The 17,300-nt window shown below is 38.2% G+C and overlaps 1 protein-coding gene across 1 annotated transcript in view; it reads right to left on the minus strand.

The window, feature by feature from the left end:
- Positions 1 to 14,394, minus strand: part of cilp (cartilage intermediate layer protein, nucleotide pyrophosphohydrolase) — a 79,171-nt gene extending 64,777 nt beyond the window's left edge. The window contains exon 1 of the mRNA XM_077228639.1: positions 14,342 to 14,394. The gene's annotated coding sequence lies outside the window, so the exon portion shown is untranslated. The remainder of the gene's footprint in view (positions 1 to 14,341) is intronic.
- Between the last annotated feature and the right edge of the window lie 2,906 nt (positions 14,395 to 17,300).

Below are 17,300 nucleotides of genomic sequence, written 5' to 3' on the forward strand. Positions count from 1 at the left end.
TAGAAGCTAGCCATAAACACCGTGAGTAGTGACTTTTCCCTTGTCAGTGGTGTAAAATATGTAGTTGGATTGTTTCATGTAACTTAGTTCTTCTCCCTCGCTGTGTTATGGCTTTGCTATGTGGGGATAAATGTGCTGGTTACGTTCGTGAGACAGCTGATTAGTACTCTTGTCATTGACCGTAAAACAGTTACAGGAATCACCAACCCGTCGATCGCGGTCGACAAGTCGTTCTTGGAAGCATTTTAAGTCAATCGCGAAGAGTTTTCAAAATCAGAGAAAAAAAGCCTATTGTGTGTAATAAATGGTGTTTAGGGGATGCGGAGGCGCCGCCCTGTTACAATCATGCCATTTTTGCCGCGCGGACCTTTGGGCTCATGCGGACGCGTCGAGTTTAAACAAGGCTTTACGCTTTAACCAGCTCAGCCACAGTAACAGCTCATATTTAGCCAGCTAAACTTTTACTACCCTGTTAGAAAAAAATATATAGTTGCATAGTTTCATGTGGTTCTTCTTCTCCCTCACTGTATTATGGGTTTACTATGTGGGGGAAATGTGCTGGTTACGTTTGTGAGACAATCAGCTGATTACTATTATTATATTATATATTAAGACCCTTGATCCTCACCTGACTATGGCTTTGTAAAATGTATCCATGGTGTGGTTTATAATGGACTGTGGTACAGAAACAGTGACAATGTTACACACTCTTGGCTTACTCTGGATATTCTCTGCTGTCTCAGACAACGATATGTTTGTCCCATGTTAGACACCGTAGCTTCTTCGAAAGGGAGGGGTGAGCAGTGGGCTGAGCCCTCAGTGCAACTCGCAGCCGAACCGCTAGATGTCGCTAAAAATCACACACTGCACCTTTAACTAAATGGTAAAAATAAAAGGTAGCTGTGGTTTCTAGAAATCAGTTGAAAAAAATATGGATGCCATTTCGGTGCCTATATTTTATTATGATATATTTACACTTAATATTCAACAATATTATTGATCTGACTGCATGGACACCATTGCATAAGAACTGAACTGAGCTGGACAATGGCATCACTGTTTTCTCCAGATCTGTTGTATAGATAAATGAACTAAATTAATAACTAATGATTTTTACAACGGAAATGAATTCGCACTGAACTAACTTAAGCCGGACAATGATACTATTTTCTTCTAGATCTGCTGTACAGCCGAAACAAACTTTGTTGCATTATTTTCCTGTTATCACTGTTAAGCAACAATCTGTATTGTAAAAAGCGCAATATAAATAATGGTGACGACTTGAATGATAATACATTTCATTAGCAGGTACATACCCTTAGGGCCCAGAGGGTTAAAAGTAAAAAGTATGAACGAACATAAAATACAAATTTAAATTACACAATAATCAAGAAAATACATATACTTTAACAGTAAAGTATGTTTAAAATAGTTTGTATCTTTATTTTTAGTGAAACAGTAAAAGAGCCATGTGTGAAACATTACCAATGATAATATTTTATTTAAACAGTTTTGTTTTTTGTTGTTTATTTTATCTTATTATGTACTTAGGGTGTTTTGTGTTACATTTTATTATATTCGGTTGATGGTTATTGCGTTCTTTTAATGTATATATGAGTACTGGCCATGGTTTATGGATAGGCAACTCTGATTCAACTGTATTTGGTACAAAGCATATTTTGGTAGTTATATTAAAACTATACATTTCACATAAAAATGACATAATGCAACAATCATTTACAGTTAACCTTTTTTTTTTGCAATCTTTTTCCCTTTAAATATGTTGTTTTGACCAATTTAACACATATGCAGTACACATGATTATTGATATTAACTAGCACACAAGATTACATCCCACTACCGTCATTGTCACTTTCTATTTCTAAACAAAAATATTACTCCAGAATTAACCTCCCTCTGAAAGCCACCTGATATCAGAGCTTGGCATCCATTCCGTGTGGAGCTCAGTGGCTTTACCCACGACTGAATGAGGCCTTGTGCAATGAGCTGATTGCTTTTAAGGTGGGTGGCTGTTGTAGAGGGTTTGCTCTGCTGTGCAGGATTTTCTAATGACGATCTAGTAAGGTCTGCAGCCTGTATGTGATAATGGAGGAAGCACAGAGCAGCTGGAAATGGATTATCAGAAACAAGTGGGAGATTGTATGCGTGTGTGCTTGAAAGAAATGAGAGCTAGCCTGTGTGTGATTACACGGTAAAGGGGGGCAACACCCTGGACCTTGAGACATGCCTCACAGCTGCAGTGCCCAGGAGAGATCATGGAGGCACAGCAGGCAGGCAGAGATCTGGATGCCCGCTAGGGTTCCTAGCCGCTCAGTGAGCTCCAGAAGTGCTGTACAGACTGCTGGGAGAGAGGGCCATCTGTTGAGCGGAGCGGAGTCTGCCGTAGGGGCCTGATCCCAAGATCACACGTTACAACAACAGCAAGGATGAAAAATAAGAGATGCAAAATTGATAGAAAAATGAGGATGTGTAAGAGATACTTTTTCTCTTTCTCTTTCACCTTCACTTTAATTCTCTATTTCCTCTCACATGTGTCATATTCTTTTATGCTTGTTTTGTTTTGATTATAGATTCATTTTTCTTTTCTTTTGCTTTCCCCGTGCCATCAGCCTTGCCTGAAGAGAACTACGTGTTTAGAGAGAAGAGACAGGAGTCTTTTGTCATTAATTGAACAAAGAGCAACAACCTGAAAATACAACACTGCAAACATGATCAAATTATTAAAGCTATAATGATTCTCTTAAATACAAAAGATGAAATTTTAAAAGTCAATGGGGCCCAAATAACATTGAACCACTTTCAATGTATATGGATGTTCTGAGTGACATGAGGGTGAGTAAATAATTGTAAATGATGAGCTCTCCTTTTAAATGGCTGACACCCTGATACAGATTTACTTGTATTGTCAAATTGAAATTAACCATACACGCCTTTCAATCCCACACAGTAAGACAGAAATCATCAACATCCCCGATACGACTGGCAAACCCAGCTTCTCTCTTCAGCTATTTCCATAACACTGACACAGTTGCCGGCACAATACTCCTTTCTCAACATTCCTTTCCCTATTCCTCCCCATTCTTTGCTAAAGTAAATGAAAGTAGAATCTGTTAGCACAAGCTGCTGGTGTATAGTGTATCCAATGCTCTTGACCTGTGTGGTTTCCCTGCACTTTTGTCTCGTTGCCCCTCTCTACTACAATAAACGCTTACTTCTCTTTCCATAGACTCCCATCTGGCCCCTGTCCCTCTATAGAGAACATGATTCCCTGGATCTCCTCAATCTATTGTTTAGTGGAAGAGATTCTGGGAACGAAAAGAGGGAATTAATGGGAATTAAAGAGCAAGAAAAACTCTCAATTGAGTCCCATTTGTACATTCTCACTGGCCTCACTGATCCTGTCTTTGAGTCTGCTTTTTATACTAATGTTTTGCAGGTATACTATTGTAACTGTTATTTACTTTCTCTATCTGTCTGTCCTTTTGTAACTCTTGTTTTAATCCAAACAATACTTACAAATTAATTGCTTGTGTTCATCAGGAAAGGTAGGAGGAATTGCAATGGGAATTCAGTGAAATGCTATACAGTTCCTTTGTAATATACAGTATGGGTGTCATAATGTAAAGACTTAAACTGCAGTTAGATTTAACTAAACTGTGAACACAATGTTGAACCTCAATGTACAACCTCAATGTCTCTCTCTTTCTACGAGCAAATCAGCCGATAAAGAATTTTTTTTTCACATATACCCAAATGTATTAATTGTGCTATATGTGTTTTCGTAAGAATGACACATTTTCCAGACACGGAAATGTGTGCAGGTAACCATTTGCATATATGGGTAAGGAATGCTTAGATCACACGTGTGAGTATGTGCAGACAAATGATTATGAATAACACTCTCTTTACCATAATGTCTGGCAGAAGCAGAGGAAGCGAGGAGAAATGACTCTTTTTCATTTAGCAAGGCCTGACCCAACATTGATTCCAGTCCAGTTTCAACAGGAGTCCATTATCTATGAGATTACTTCTTCAGGTCTTTTATTTTGTCCTTCAGAGCAACACAGGGCTGATTGAGTAACTCCTCTGACCTGTTCTGACTGTATTAACGTATTAACACATTGGCGCTCACTCGCTTTTCCCATAGCTCATTTACTGTCTTCTTCTATATTTTTTTACTACACAAACCTCTCTCTTCTTTTTTTACCTGCATCTTTGTCTTACTGCTTCTATCTATCTATCTATCTATCTATCTATCTATCTATCTATCTATCTATCTATCTATCTATCTATCTTAATAAGAGCAGTAAGATGAGATGTACGAACATTCAATAACTCCAGTGACAATCCCATTATTAGACCATCACTAAAATGAGGACATAATTAATACATGCCAATTTAATCCATTTAGACTGGTTTTCTATTTAGACCTTTTCTATTTTTCTAATTGATCACAATGCCATTTCAGTAACTACAGGTTCAGAGGCCAGAACTGGGATAGTCAATTTGCAGCTCTGGTACTGCATGCTAATTGATCTCAAACAAGGGATATTTTCCCTGAACAATTTGCAATTACTCAGTAATGATCTATTAATCATGATGGATTTTCTATGAGTGCAGAGACATGTCTTTACAGGCCGTCTGTCTGCTGCCATGGACACTAATGATATGACCTTTGACATGATATTGCCTCTGACAAGGTCTAATGTTATAAAGTGAGCACAGCAGATAAACAGTAAAACAGCACTAAAACCTGCACTAAAGATAGAACTTATGCATCATGTTTCTAAATGGCAGTGTGAAGCCCAATAGCATGATATAATAACATCAACAATAATAATAATAATATTATTTAATGAATGTTATTCTTTAATTATTATTCTCTTTTGAGATGTGTGTAGGATACATATTTGTGATAAGAATAAATGCCAATGTTTGTGTCTCTAAGGGTGTGCACTGCCCCAGATTTTGATTTATGTCAAAATCGTTCAGATAGAGGGCAGAAGGTGAATTGATTGGACTGAATGTCTTACTCTGTCTGGTATGTGATGAAAGGCACAGGGGAAGGCAGGCGAAACAGAGTGCGCTGGGAAAAATGACATAGTTTCTTCCTTTAGAAAGCAGGAAGTAGAGTTAGATAGGGAAGTCTGAAGCTGATTTGCCCTTGAGAAAAAATAATGATGATTTTGTCACACTACCCTCCTGCTTCTGTAATATCCCCTTAATTATTCTCATCTCCCTCGCTCTGTACTTTCTAATCAAAGCGGCACGTGCCTGTGAATCATACCAGGGTCATTTTATTAAGTGTACATATCCTTTCTGGGAGCTTTCAGTTGAGTCTGGAACTATTGGGGAGGAAATTAGCTATTGACATCACAAAAGCTTTTAATTTTACTGCCAATACGTTATTGTGGAATGTTGAATTCATTGCTACAGATATTTAAGGATTTTGCTGGAAATATCGTTATCCTAATTAGTATTTTAATAGTCTTCACATCCTTAAAAGGAACAGATAAATTTACTTTATAAGGAGAAGCGTATATTAGGACTTGTTTTAAAAGAATAATGGCCCTTTGAAAATTTTTGTTTTGTTATTTAAAGAGCCCATTAGTAATGTGCATTTATAGGCTGGTCCACAATGCGCGTACACTCTGCTTATTACACACACAGGGACGCACAGTGTCAGGGTTTCGGGTAGTTGGAAGTAGCTAGGACTCGAGTGCAGAACAATGGGCTTTTATTAATAATAAAAATAAACCAGAATACAAACAAAACTACCCCGTGGGGGAAAACAAAAGACTGGTCTTGGCAACAGGGTCTAAGCAGGACACAAGGGGTACATTTGACAACGAACCAGCACAGGACTGCAAACAGAGGAAGAATAAATAGGGAAAGCAAACAAAGGAGGTAACAAGGGAGTAAAGGTGGGGTAAATGAATCAATAATCAGGTAATAAGATGGGAGGGGCTAGACAATCGACAGGAGACCACATGGCACAAGGAAACACATGACAAGGCATGTGCTCACACCAAACATGACAAAAACACAAGCACATGGCCAGTAAAACAAATCACAAGCCATGTGCTAACACAAAACGTGCCATGAACACACAGGCAATGAGAACACTTATAAGCCATGTGTTCACACAAAACAAGACAATATGAAAGCACGCAGCCAGTGATAAACACAAGCTGCATGCAACACAGCACAAGACCCAAAAGGTGAATGTGATTTCACCAAGTACCACATGTTCCTGGATCAACCAATCAGATTTGAGGGACAAGTTTAGAGTTTATGTCAAGTTTAGGCTTAGAACCAGGGTAAGGTGCTTCAACATCAGTGTTATTCTGAATTTTGGGAAAAGTTATGGGTAGGGTTAGGTTTAGGGGTAGGGATAGGGTAATGACTAAATTTTGGGACAGGAATGTTGTTCCAGGATCAACAAAATATGTTGATCCAGGAACATGTCTTACTTGGCAAAATCACGGTGACCGAGGAGGAAACATGACATAAAAGCACATAAAACAAGCCACACAAACCAGACAAAACAGGAGTGTCAGGGCTCTGTCACAAAACCAAGAAATAGACTAGACAGAAGTGACAGAACCCTGACATCGCAGCAGCACACAAACTAGCCAAATATTAAAAATAAAAGGGTTACACTGTAAAAGATGAGTACATAAAGATATGGCGGAATCCGGTTTGTTCCATAGATGGTCTGGTTGCACGCTTCAACCTCGCGCACGAGCAGATCTGTTTGCGCTCTGGAGATGTAAATGGTCATGGAAATAGCAATCCGCCATGGCGCGGGCGCAAATGGCTTTTAAAAGGAATGGTAGATGAGACTGTGGTTGGTTTAGTTCACGTCCGTAACGCTCTGAAGTGTGCTCAACAGCGCCCCCATTTGTACCCTTGAAGTGGTCTTCTGCGAAGCCCACATTGATGCAGACTCCCCACACTTCCAGGAATCCTTGTGAAAGGCCAGTCAGACAACGGATGGGAGGAGATTTTGCTCACGGACAATTGTTAACATGGCTGAGAAAAAAAATATTAAAAACATTATGGTCATCGGCCAGTGGTTGATGTCTCAAACATAGGCTAATAATAGCCCGCTGAATAATACGATCGCATTATGATTCTTTAAATAAAAAGAACCGAATGTCAGGGCTTTACTGACTCATATTTAACAACAACAACAATAGGCAGCATATTTCCCCAAACCTGCAGCTCCTGCCCATAACAACAACCAGACCATCTTCCTATCTCCGGCGTGATGATCGAGTCTGTCCCCAAAATACATCTCAATGCGCCCTCGTGGACGTGCGCCCTATTAGGTCCGCACTACATGACTTCCCCAAAGTGTGGACTCTGAGGAAGTCTACATGTCCGGAGTGTGCCATTTGGGACAGGGCCTTAGACCATGCGCTTAGATCATTAAATTAGGGCCTTATGTGTTACATTAAGTTTAATTCAAGTTGGGGTTGTTGTTGTTTTACACATAAATATAATATATTTCAGGGAGATTTGCACTTAAAATACAAAAAAAAATACTTATCCTAAAAAAATCACTATTCTAATAACAATTTCTATCTAATTTTCCAGTACAAATGTCTACACATCCTTAAAAAAGTACATTTACTTTAGAAGCAGAAGTGCATAAGACACTAGGACTTGTTTTCACAGAATATTTTTTGAATTAAGTTTAACTGAATTTTATTTTCCTAGTCCCACTAGCAAATAGTATTTCTCAAAATCTATGTTAGTTACAAATGCTGTGAAATTCTTGCCTGCAAATATTGAGTTTACCTTCAATATAGTATGGATACATCATGGAGTGTCAGTTATGCATCAAGTGTGTTCATTTATTCTGGCAAAGTGCCAATGAAAATCGAGCCTGGTTTTCAGCCTATCACACTTGTTTACTGCATTATGCTTCAAGTCTGCAATAAAAAGAGTGATGGGGCATGTCAGACAAGCAGCATTTAACAGGACAGGAATGACAGTTATTTGACTAGAGTTGAAGAACAGGCAACTTCATTCCCCAAGAAATTATATCTCATTGCTATGCATTTATGCAGTCGTAAGCAAAAAACATTTACATACATATACAGTATATTAACATGCATATTTGTCCACAAACAATCACACCTGTGATTCCAAACTTGAGCATAACAAAGAGCGGAAGTGTCTTGCTAATTGAGGCGGTCATCATTATTATGCAGACTGACGCAGTGCAGATAATCCCAGTTCTTAGTGACTACTGTATTCTCCATTTAAGGGAAGATTCTGAAATGTATAGATGCTTTACTCACTTATCTTTTTTCGGAAGTTTCTGTCAGAGCAAAATATACCTCAGCAATGAGATATTATTTGCAGAGCAATATTATAAGTAAAATATACTGTTTCTGTCTGAGCTGAGATATAAGCCTACACTAAAATGTATCTCATATGCTAGTTTCATTACACTAACTAAAGTATGTTTTTGTTTTTGTCTGCATGTGCATGACTGCCAAGGGTGAGTACATGGTCTTATTAGATGTTCTTTGAAAATGACAGCTTGTCTTTTTGATGTGCTTTGTGGAAGCATTGAGACACTGAACACAGAGCACATGATTGCATCCTTTCTGGAAATTAACTTCTGCTTTTCATCCACTTTATGCCAGGGAGAATAACAGAGTAGAGTAATGATCATGTGAATTTTAATTTCAAACAGTTTCGTCAAATGACTTCCTGTTTTTTATTCGCCGTTCCAATGATGACCTCAAACACATGCACACACACCTCCACATGTACAAATCACACCACCCTAACGCACAAGGACAAAGCAAAGACTTTTTCCATTACATGTAAACACTGGCACAGACACAAATCAAGGCTTGCATACAACCACAAACACGGGATGGAAAAGTCTCCCTTGCCCTTTCATTAAAGCTTATGGGGAGACACAGTGCAAATCAGTCTACTCTAGGATGAGCTGCAAGAGTGTGCAATCCTGCACAAGGACATGTAGCTACATCCTCATACACAAACACACATATTTCTCCCCAGGGTGACAGATTAGCAGCTTATTGATCTACAGGGAGTGCTGGGTATGAAGCACAAACATGCCTGAAATATTTTACACCATTATAACCGCACACAGGGGATGCTGATATGAAGATAGCAGAATTTAGTGGCATAAAGCTTTGTGTGTGTGTGTGTCATAATGTACACAATGTCAACATTTACAGTAGGCAGCAGCGGTTTGATATGTGTAACTCAAGAGTTCAGACTGACAGCATGACTGTGTGCGTCTCATGTTGTTTTTCATAAAACAGGTCAATAAACATGTTAGTACTGATTAACTTACATTTTGTACATAATATTTCCAGTTACTTTATATAATTTCGCTACACCCTAACGAAAATAGACCCACACAAAGCCACAGCATAAAGTGACCACAGACCGTCTCAGAGTAACTCGCAGAAGTGGTGTTTGTTTACTTCTAGAATGAATCAGTTTTGAATCAATCGGATGATAATGAGTAAATTATTCAATGACTGACTCATAAACACAGGCTGCATCCAAAATCGCATACTTCCCTACTAAATAGTAGGTGAAAAACAATATGGGAAAAAATAAATGTGTCCAAATGAATTATTCATTGCCTTCTATAAATCTAATATGATAGAGAAGACAAGAGGATACTATGGTGTTGTGCAGAAGAGAACCAGGCTGTGGGTCCCTGCAAAGTAGAGTGACTGCTGGCTTGAATGATGTTGACAGGTTTCCAGTGCAGCCTGGAGCTCCTCTACATGTCTAAATAAACCCAGCGCCCACTCCGGCTCAAACACACCTTGGGCACAATGGCCTGAATTTGATATTGAACAGAGAGGAGGTGAGATGACCAAAACAGTGGCAGACCAATGTTTGCATGACCTGAATATGACTCGTATGATTATGCATGACCTTAACATGACCTGAATATGACTTACATTGAAAAAATATAATGTACATAAAATTAAATGCAGAAGACAGACTACTGGAATCTGCGATTTTGTCTAAATGTCGACAAAAGTTCAAGGAACTAAGCTAGAGGATTTTGCTTAAGAAACAGTGCATTGGCACCTTAATTTGCATTAGGGGTAATCAGGAAGCTGGAGAGGCACACAGTATGTTTTTGCATTCGTACTGTACGTATGTGTGTTTGAGTAGTGTGATGAGGAAGAGTCCTGACCTCATACTAACAGTACAGAGAGCTTTTATATTTCTTTGTTATTCTGTGCACACACTAATGATGGCAATTTAGTTCAGTGCAACAACAAAGATGAGAGCAAAGCGAGCAATTTTGAGATTTGACTCCTGTACAGTGAGTGAATCATCTTGATCTTATTAATAGATGTAAAATGAAGTTAGTATTCATAACTTTTAAACAAAAATGGAACGAAAAAAAGAGAATTCCAATTCCACTGATAAAAATAGGCACCATACGAGCGCTGAGAGATTTAATAAATGATCTATTCTAAAGTTATAACACATAGAATTCAACTAAATAAATAAAATATTTCTTATTGACATAACATACTGACTGATATAATGTCACATAAAATGTGGAAAATAACCGTTTACAGGCTACATGTTCCCGCTTTCCGCCAGCAGGTGGCAGTATGCTTTATCTCACTGCATTGTTTTGAATGGTTCGATTCCTTTCAATCAGAAAGAGTCTGATGTGACTGTTTAGTGAAAGCTAAAAAACAATGCTTGACTACTCATTGACCCGACAAATTAATATAAATAATAATCAAATCAAATAAATGTAAAAAAAAAATCTGAGTAAGCAAGCCAGGCAGAACATGTGGGGCTTAACTTACAATGAAATCAAAGCAGCGAACGTTTTATGCAAAGAACCGTGTGTTTTTCTTTTGCCTCGTGCTCTGTTGATCAGCCATGCTATAACGTTACTCATTGATCAAAGCAAAAAAGCAATAAACCTTTGATTTCCTCTCAAGATCTGGTTATTTAAAGACTTAATATTGATTCAGTGATTAACAGCCAAACATGATCTTCTTCCTCCAGCCTTTTACAGCCCCCTCCCCAACCATGATGAGTCCCGTATAGTTAATCACAATTGACCTGCATGTTAATGTAAAGTCAGAACCACTGACAGATGGAACCAGGTCACAGATCTACTCTTAGTACACTCATGATCACATCTTGAACCTCAGTAGAGATGTTCATACAAGAGACCCTTCATGAGACATTTTATAGTATTTCAGCACAAAAGCAGCAGTCATAAAACTACCATAGAGGATGATGCAATGTGATGCAATAAATCCTCCCAAGATTCATACAGAAATCCAGGGATTGACTGACCACAAGTCTCTTTGTGCTGGACTTATAACAATGGCAAAAGCCTCCTCTGGTTCTCTGTCTCTCTATTCTTGGGCCTTTCTTTGATCTTTCTTTCTATTGGCCATATTTTTTCAACATCAAACTGTATCTACTGTAAGGTATTGAATTTTAATTTAAAAGGATAGTTCAACCAAAAATTAAAATTATACCATGATTTACTTACCCTCAAGTCATTCAAGGTGTATATGACTATCTTCTTTCTCAGACGAACACAATCTAAGTTACATTTAAAAATATCCTGGCTCTTCCAAGCTGTATAATGGTAGTGAATGGGGCGCGAGATTTTGAAGCCTAAAAAATGCATCCATCCATCATAAAACATAATCCATACGTCTCCAGGGGGTTAATAATGGTCTTTTGAAGCGAAGCGATGGTTTTTTGTAAGAAAAATATCCATATTTAAAACTTTATTAGCTATAATTACTTGCTTCCAGCAGACGGCCGTACACAACGATTTGTGGCAGAAGAGTGACCTCTAACCCGACACATGACATATTGACGAACGCGGAAGCGCAGAGGATAGAGAAAAACAAAACACTAGTCAAAAATGATAAGTCTAAAACGAGAAATTTTAAATGGAAATGTCAGAGGATTTCGATGATTAAGAGAAGAGCAGCATGAGTTTGTTGGACAGCCCTAAAACCTCAAAAGGTGTCTAAGCTACGATACTCCTACATCCTACGTCATACATCGTGTCAGGGGTTACTCTTGTGGGGCAAGTCGACTTGCACAGTATGCGTACAGTCAAATGCCAGAAGCCAGTTAGTATAGCTAATAATTTAAATATTTTTCTCTTACACAAACACATCACTTTGCTTCAAAAGGGCTTTATTATCCCCCTGGAGATGTATGTGTCATAGTCCTGAAAAGAAATATATAATGAAGATTAAAGAAGAATTAGAGAAGAGCGCTGTTCCAATGGCTTCCTATGTAGTTGCGGTCAGAATTAATGGCACCCATGGTAAATATCAAAAATGGCTGTAAAAAATAAATCTGCATCGTTTATAGTTTTGATCTTTCATTCAAAAAATTCGCCAAAATCTAACCTTTCATTGAAGTAAAATAATAGAAAGTGGGGGGTAAATCACATTATGAAATAAATGCTTTTCTCCAAAACACACTGCCCATAATTATTGGCTCCCTGTCATTAAATACTTTTTGCAACCTCCTTTTTCCAAGATAACCGCTCAGAGTTTTCTCCTATAATGCCTGATGAGTTTGGAGAACAACTGACAAGAGTTCAGAGACCATTCCTCCGTACAGAATCTCTCCAGATCCTTCAGATTCACAAGTTCATGTTGGTGCTTCTCTTCAGTTCAGCCTACTCATTTTGTATAGGGTTCAGTTTAGGGGTCTGGCACGCTCATGGCAGAAGCTTCATTTTGTGCTCAGTTACTCATTTTTGTGTTGATTTTGATGTTTGTTTTGGACCGTTGTCCTGATGGAAGATCCAACCATGGCCCATTATAAGATTTCTAGAAGAGGCAGTCCGGTTTTTATTTTTTATCTTTATGCTAGAATCCATAACACCACGTATCTGAAAAGCTGGACCTCCAGCAAAAAAATAAGCCCACAACATATTAGATCCAGCAATATATTTAACCGTAGGCATGGGGTACTTGTTATCCCCCCTGTTTGCACCAAACACATCTGGTGGGTTTGCTGCCAAAAAGCCCTTATTTTGTTTCATCTGACCATAGAATCCAGTTCCTCTTTAAGCAGTAATGTCTGACAACTGAATATGCTGGAGTTTATTTTTGGAGGAGCGATTTTTCTTGAAACCCTCCCAAACAACATGTGCTGATGTAGGGGTTGTTCAATATATATATTTTTAGGGTTTCTGACCCCCAAGACTCAAGTAATCTCTGCAATTCTCCATCTGTGATCCTTGGAGAGTTTTTGGCCACTCAAACTTTCCTCAACACCGTGCATTAAGACAATATAGACACATGTCCTCTTCCTGGCAGATTCGTAACATCTTTAGTTGATTGGAACTTTTTAATTATTGCCCTGATGGTCAAAATCGGGATTTTCAATTCTTAAGCTATTTTCTTACAGGCATTTCCTATTTTGTGATGCTCAACAATCGTTTGATGCACATCAGATCTATATTCTTAGGTTGTACTCATTGTGATGGATGATTAAGGGAATTTGGCCTTTATGTTTCCTTATATCTGAACTCCTGTGAAACCAGAAGTCATACCCAGACAATATCATGTTCCTAATCACCCTGGTGTGCTAAAAATTGGTAAATATTAATGGGAATATATACTTCATTGATATTTTACTCATAAAAAAAATCTAGGGGTGCCAATAATTGTGGCCAATGTGTTTTGGAGAAAAACATTTATGTCATTATATGATTCATATGCATAACAAAAGCTCAGCAAATTACATTATCCACACAATTATAATTTTTCGCACAGTAATGACTGACTGTAAACAAGTGACTTAAAGACATTTTCCACCACTCTAGAAGAAATAAGAAAATACGATCAACAGGCTATCTAACGAATACTCTCTATACAGTTCACATGATCTAGCCCCCAAAAAGACATATGTGGCAGTGGCATTCATAACTGACACAGAGACACTCAAATCTCATGCCCTTTACAAACGGAATAAGATTTCCAGAATACACATAGGCTACATAAGGGAGTTCAATTGCTCAAATTCACAAGCTTAAGATAACTCATAAATCATGAACTCTTATACACTCAAATAACATCGACACAATGACCATTTATCATGTAGCTGCTAACGTTATAGTACCCATGCTAACCATGTTCTCAGGCATGCTAAACTCATGACAAACTATTACTAAAGTAAAATATAACTGCTTTCAACACATATAACTCATTCGTATTATGTTAAACAGTGTTTATACTCAAACCGCAAGTGTGTTTTGTGCATTATGCTTCATAGTTACCTGAAAAGAAGTATAATAAAGAAGATTAAAGAGGAATTAGAGAAGAGCGCTGCGATGGAGTCCATGGTAGGCTATATTTACGAAGTGCATGCGCGCACCCAACTGAAGCGTGCGAGCGATGAGTCATGATGCAGGTATGTCAAATGAAAATAACTATTTCACTAAATGCACATAACACTATTTTAGCATAAAGCACAAATAAGAAATTTAACAATATTGAGCAGTATTATAAAAATAAAAATCTTATAATGAATTTAAAGAGATTGTCCAAACATAAACATAGATTGTATTCAATATAGCCTATCACATATGGACAGAGGTCAGAAAGTAAAAGTCCTGCCATAAATTTATTCCACCCATGAACTCAGCCAGCTGATCTCACTAATTAGTTCAACCTACAGGCTAAAAAACTGCTAATTAGCAAATCCAGGTGATTGGAACAAACTACTGAGGAGGACTTTTACTTTCTGAACCTGGACCTTCCACCTCTATATAGATTACTTTTATGATGAATGGGTGCATTTTTTGGGCTTCAAAATCTCGCCCCCATTTACTCCTATTATAAAGCTTGGAAGAGCCAGGATATTTTTAAATATATCTCCGATTGTGTTAGTTTGCAAGAAGATAGCCATACACATCAGATACACACAGATCAAATGACAAGGCAAATGGAAAATTTTACTCCTCAAGGTTTCCCCATACCAGAGGGCTGGATGAATTTAACTAGAAACATATAAGTCGCATTCTTTTAATGTCAGCATTAAGTAAATTGAATTACACATTAGTCCTGGTGAGGACATGGATTGTATATAAATGCATTTCTTAGGGGCTGACAAAGTGATGTGTTGTACGTGTAAGAAGACCTTAAGTGTTCAGTTGTTTATTCTGGAGATGTTGGTGGAAATGCAAATTAAAAAAAGACAGGAGGGATTTACAGGCCAAGACAGGGAGGAATGGCATTCCTGTGGGATAGGATTAGTTTGTCTCTCGCATTAGACGAGAGAAGACACAGACTGAGGACACAAACCAGAAGGGAGGATGAGAGGAGAGATGGAGACCTGCTGCTTGAGAAAACAATACTGTACCACCACCATCACTCTACCCTGGCTCCTGTATGAGATCTTCTTTTATCTTTATGAAGAGGGTCTAGCTACTCCTGTCGTTCTCAACACCAGCAGACAGCTGGGCAAACAATCATATCCCTCTCTTCTTCACCATGACCTCTGGAGTCTGAACCCGGGCCTCAGCTCTTAGAACTAGCGGCGGGCCACTTGTGATGCCCACCCAATTTTAGCGCTCAGTCTGCTTATGAGACAGGGTCAATGAAGATTAAATTGATTCATGAATCTGATAGTCTTGCAGACGTTTGAGTATCGGCAAAAAGTCTGATCTATATGGTTTTGGTCAGCTGTAGAATTTCCCGCTTTTCTTCTTCAAGATTTAAAGATCCCCTATTATACTATTTTAAAGGTTCCTAATTTTGTTTTTGAGGTCTCCTACAGGTTTACATACCTGTACATCGAAGGTAAAAAAAAAAAAAAATAAACACTTTCATTTTCTCATATTATACATTGCACATTTTTCAAAGATTCTCAAACAACTCATTCAGTAGCTCTCTCTGTCTAACTGGTATCTGAGGATTTCAAAGACACATTCGATCATTATGCTCTCCTGCGATTCTCATCGCAGTCAAGCTTTTATTTTAGGAAACAGATGCTTTCTTCAGGTGACTGTAATGTAGATTTGTGTAACTTTGCATCCCAGTGGAGGAAACAAGGGTCCAGCAGCTACAAAAATAAAGAGATATACATAAATTCTAAACACACTTATACATTCTTCTTTATGCTCTCTCTTTCTTTTCTGTCACCAAGTTCATTTCAGTTCTGCTGAGCAAAGCATCATTGGAAAGCTTTTGGTTTTTGTGGATCTGTGCTTCCTTTTCATGTACCCAGAAAAATCTCTGGAAGTTCAGCAGGTGTCATGCATAATACAAGCTCTTTGAGTTTGTAGACACATAAACATCTTTTTATAACTCCCTCAAACCTGCCTGCAATGTTTTTTTTAATTTAATTTACAGGCAGAATTTTGTGTTTGACATGGGGTACATTTGCATCATGCATAACGACACAGGGGACATGAATCTCTCTAACCTATTTTACGCTATCTAGGTCACAATGTTTACTGTGAACTTTAGCATCAGCTTCACTAAACATTTGCAAAGCCCTGGTTTCAAAATATATCCCTACATCTTTACATGAACTGTATATATCACATAGACTGATGTGTTATATTGTACATTCAGAAAACATGTTTTTATGAACAACATAAGTGACACACATGCTAACTACCCAGCTGAAGGGCTGCTCTTTTATGTCACGGGACTTAATGGTGATTCTCAGTCAAGTATCAACTTTCTTCAGATGATCCTCTTTATAGATTCCTCAGGAGTAATAAAAACAGACACAAACGAGACAGTTGTTGATAATATGATGTTTATTGGAGCATTGTTGGTGACATAGACCCACCCACAAAGACATGTTGACATCAGTGATAGTTCCACAGACAGTGTGCAGCAGTCATGGTTCTGTGGGTTTGTCCAGGTGAAGGTTACCTTATGCACTCCTCTCTGAAGTTACTGTATAGACAGAGTGAGAGTAACAGCTGGATATGATGTAAAAAAAGAGGGAGCTGGGCTGTTGCTGTATTGATAAAGGTTTATACAGAGGAAATAGATCTGCTGACCCCCTCCCCCCCCTCCCCTCCCCTTTCCCCCAGCTCTCCATTGATGTGCTTCATTGCAGCAAAACCTTCATTTTCTCTCTGTATAGCAGGAACAGAGGCAGGGAAAAGCAATTTGACTTGCACACAAAGGAGTATGATTAGCCTTGCAGGAATGAATTGGAAAAATATTACATATTAAAATATAAAAAATATTTTATTATTGTGTGAAGGCTACTTT

This window comes from Siphateles boraxobius, unplaced genomic scaffold (genome assembly GCF_051911475.1).
Source record: "Siphateles boraxobius isolate OS27281-9 unplaced genomic scaffold, OSU_SipBor_1 130, whole genome shotgun sequence".
Classification (NCBI taxonomy): Eukaryota; Metazoa; Chordata; class Actinopteri; order Cypriniformes; family Leuciscidae; genus Siphateles; species Siphateles boraxobius.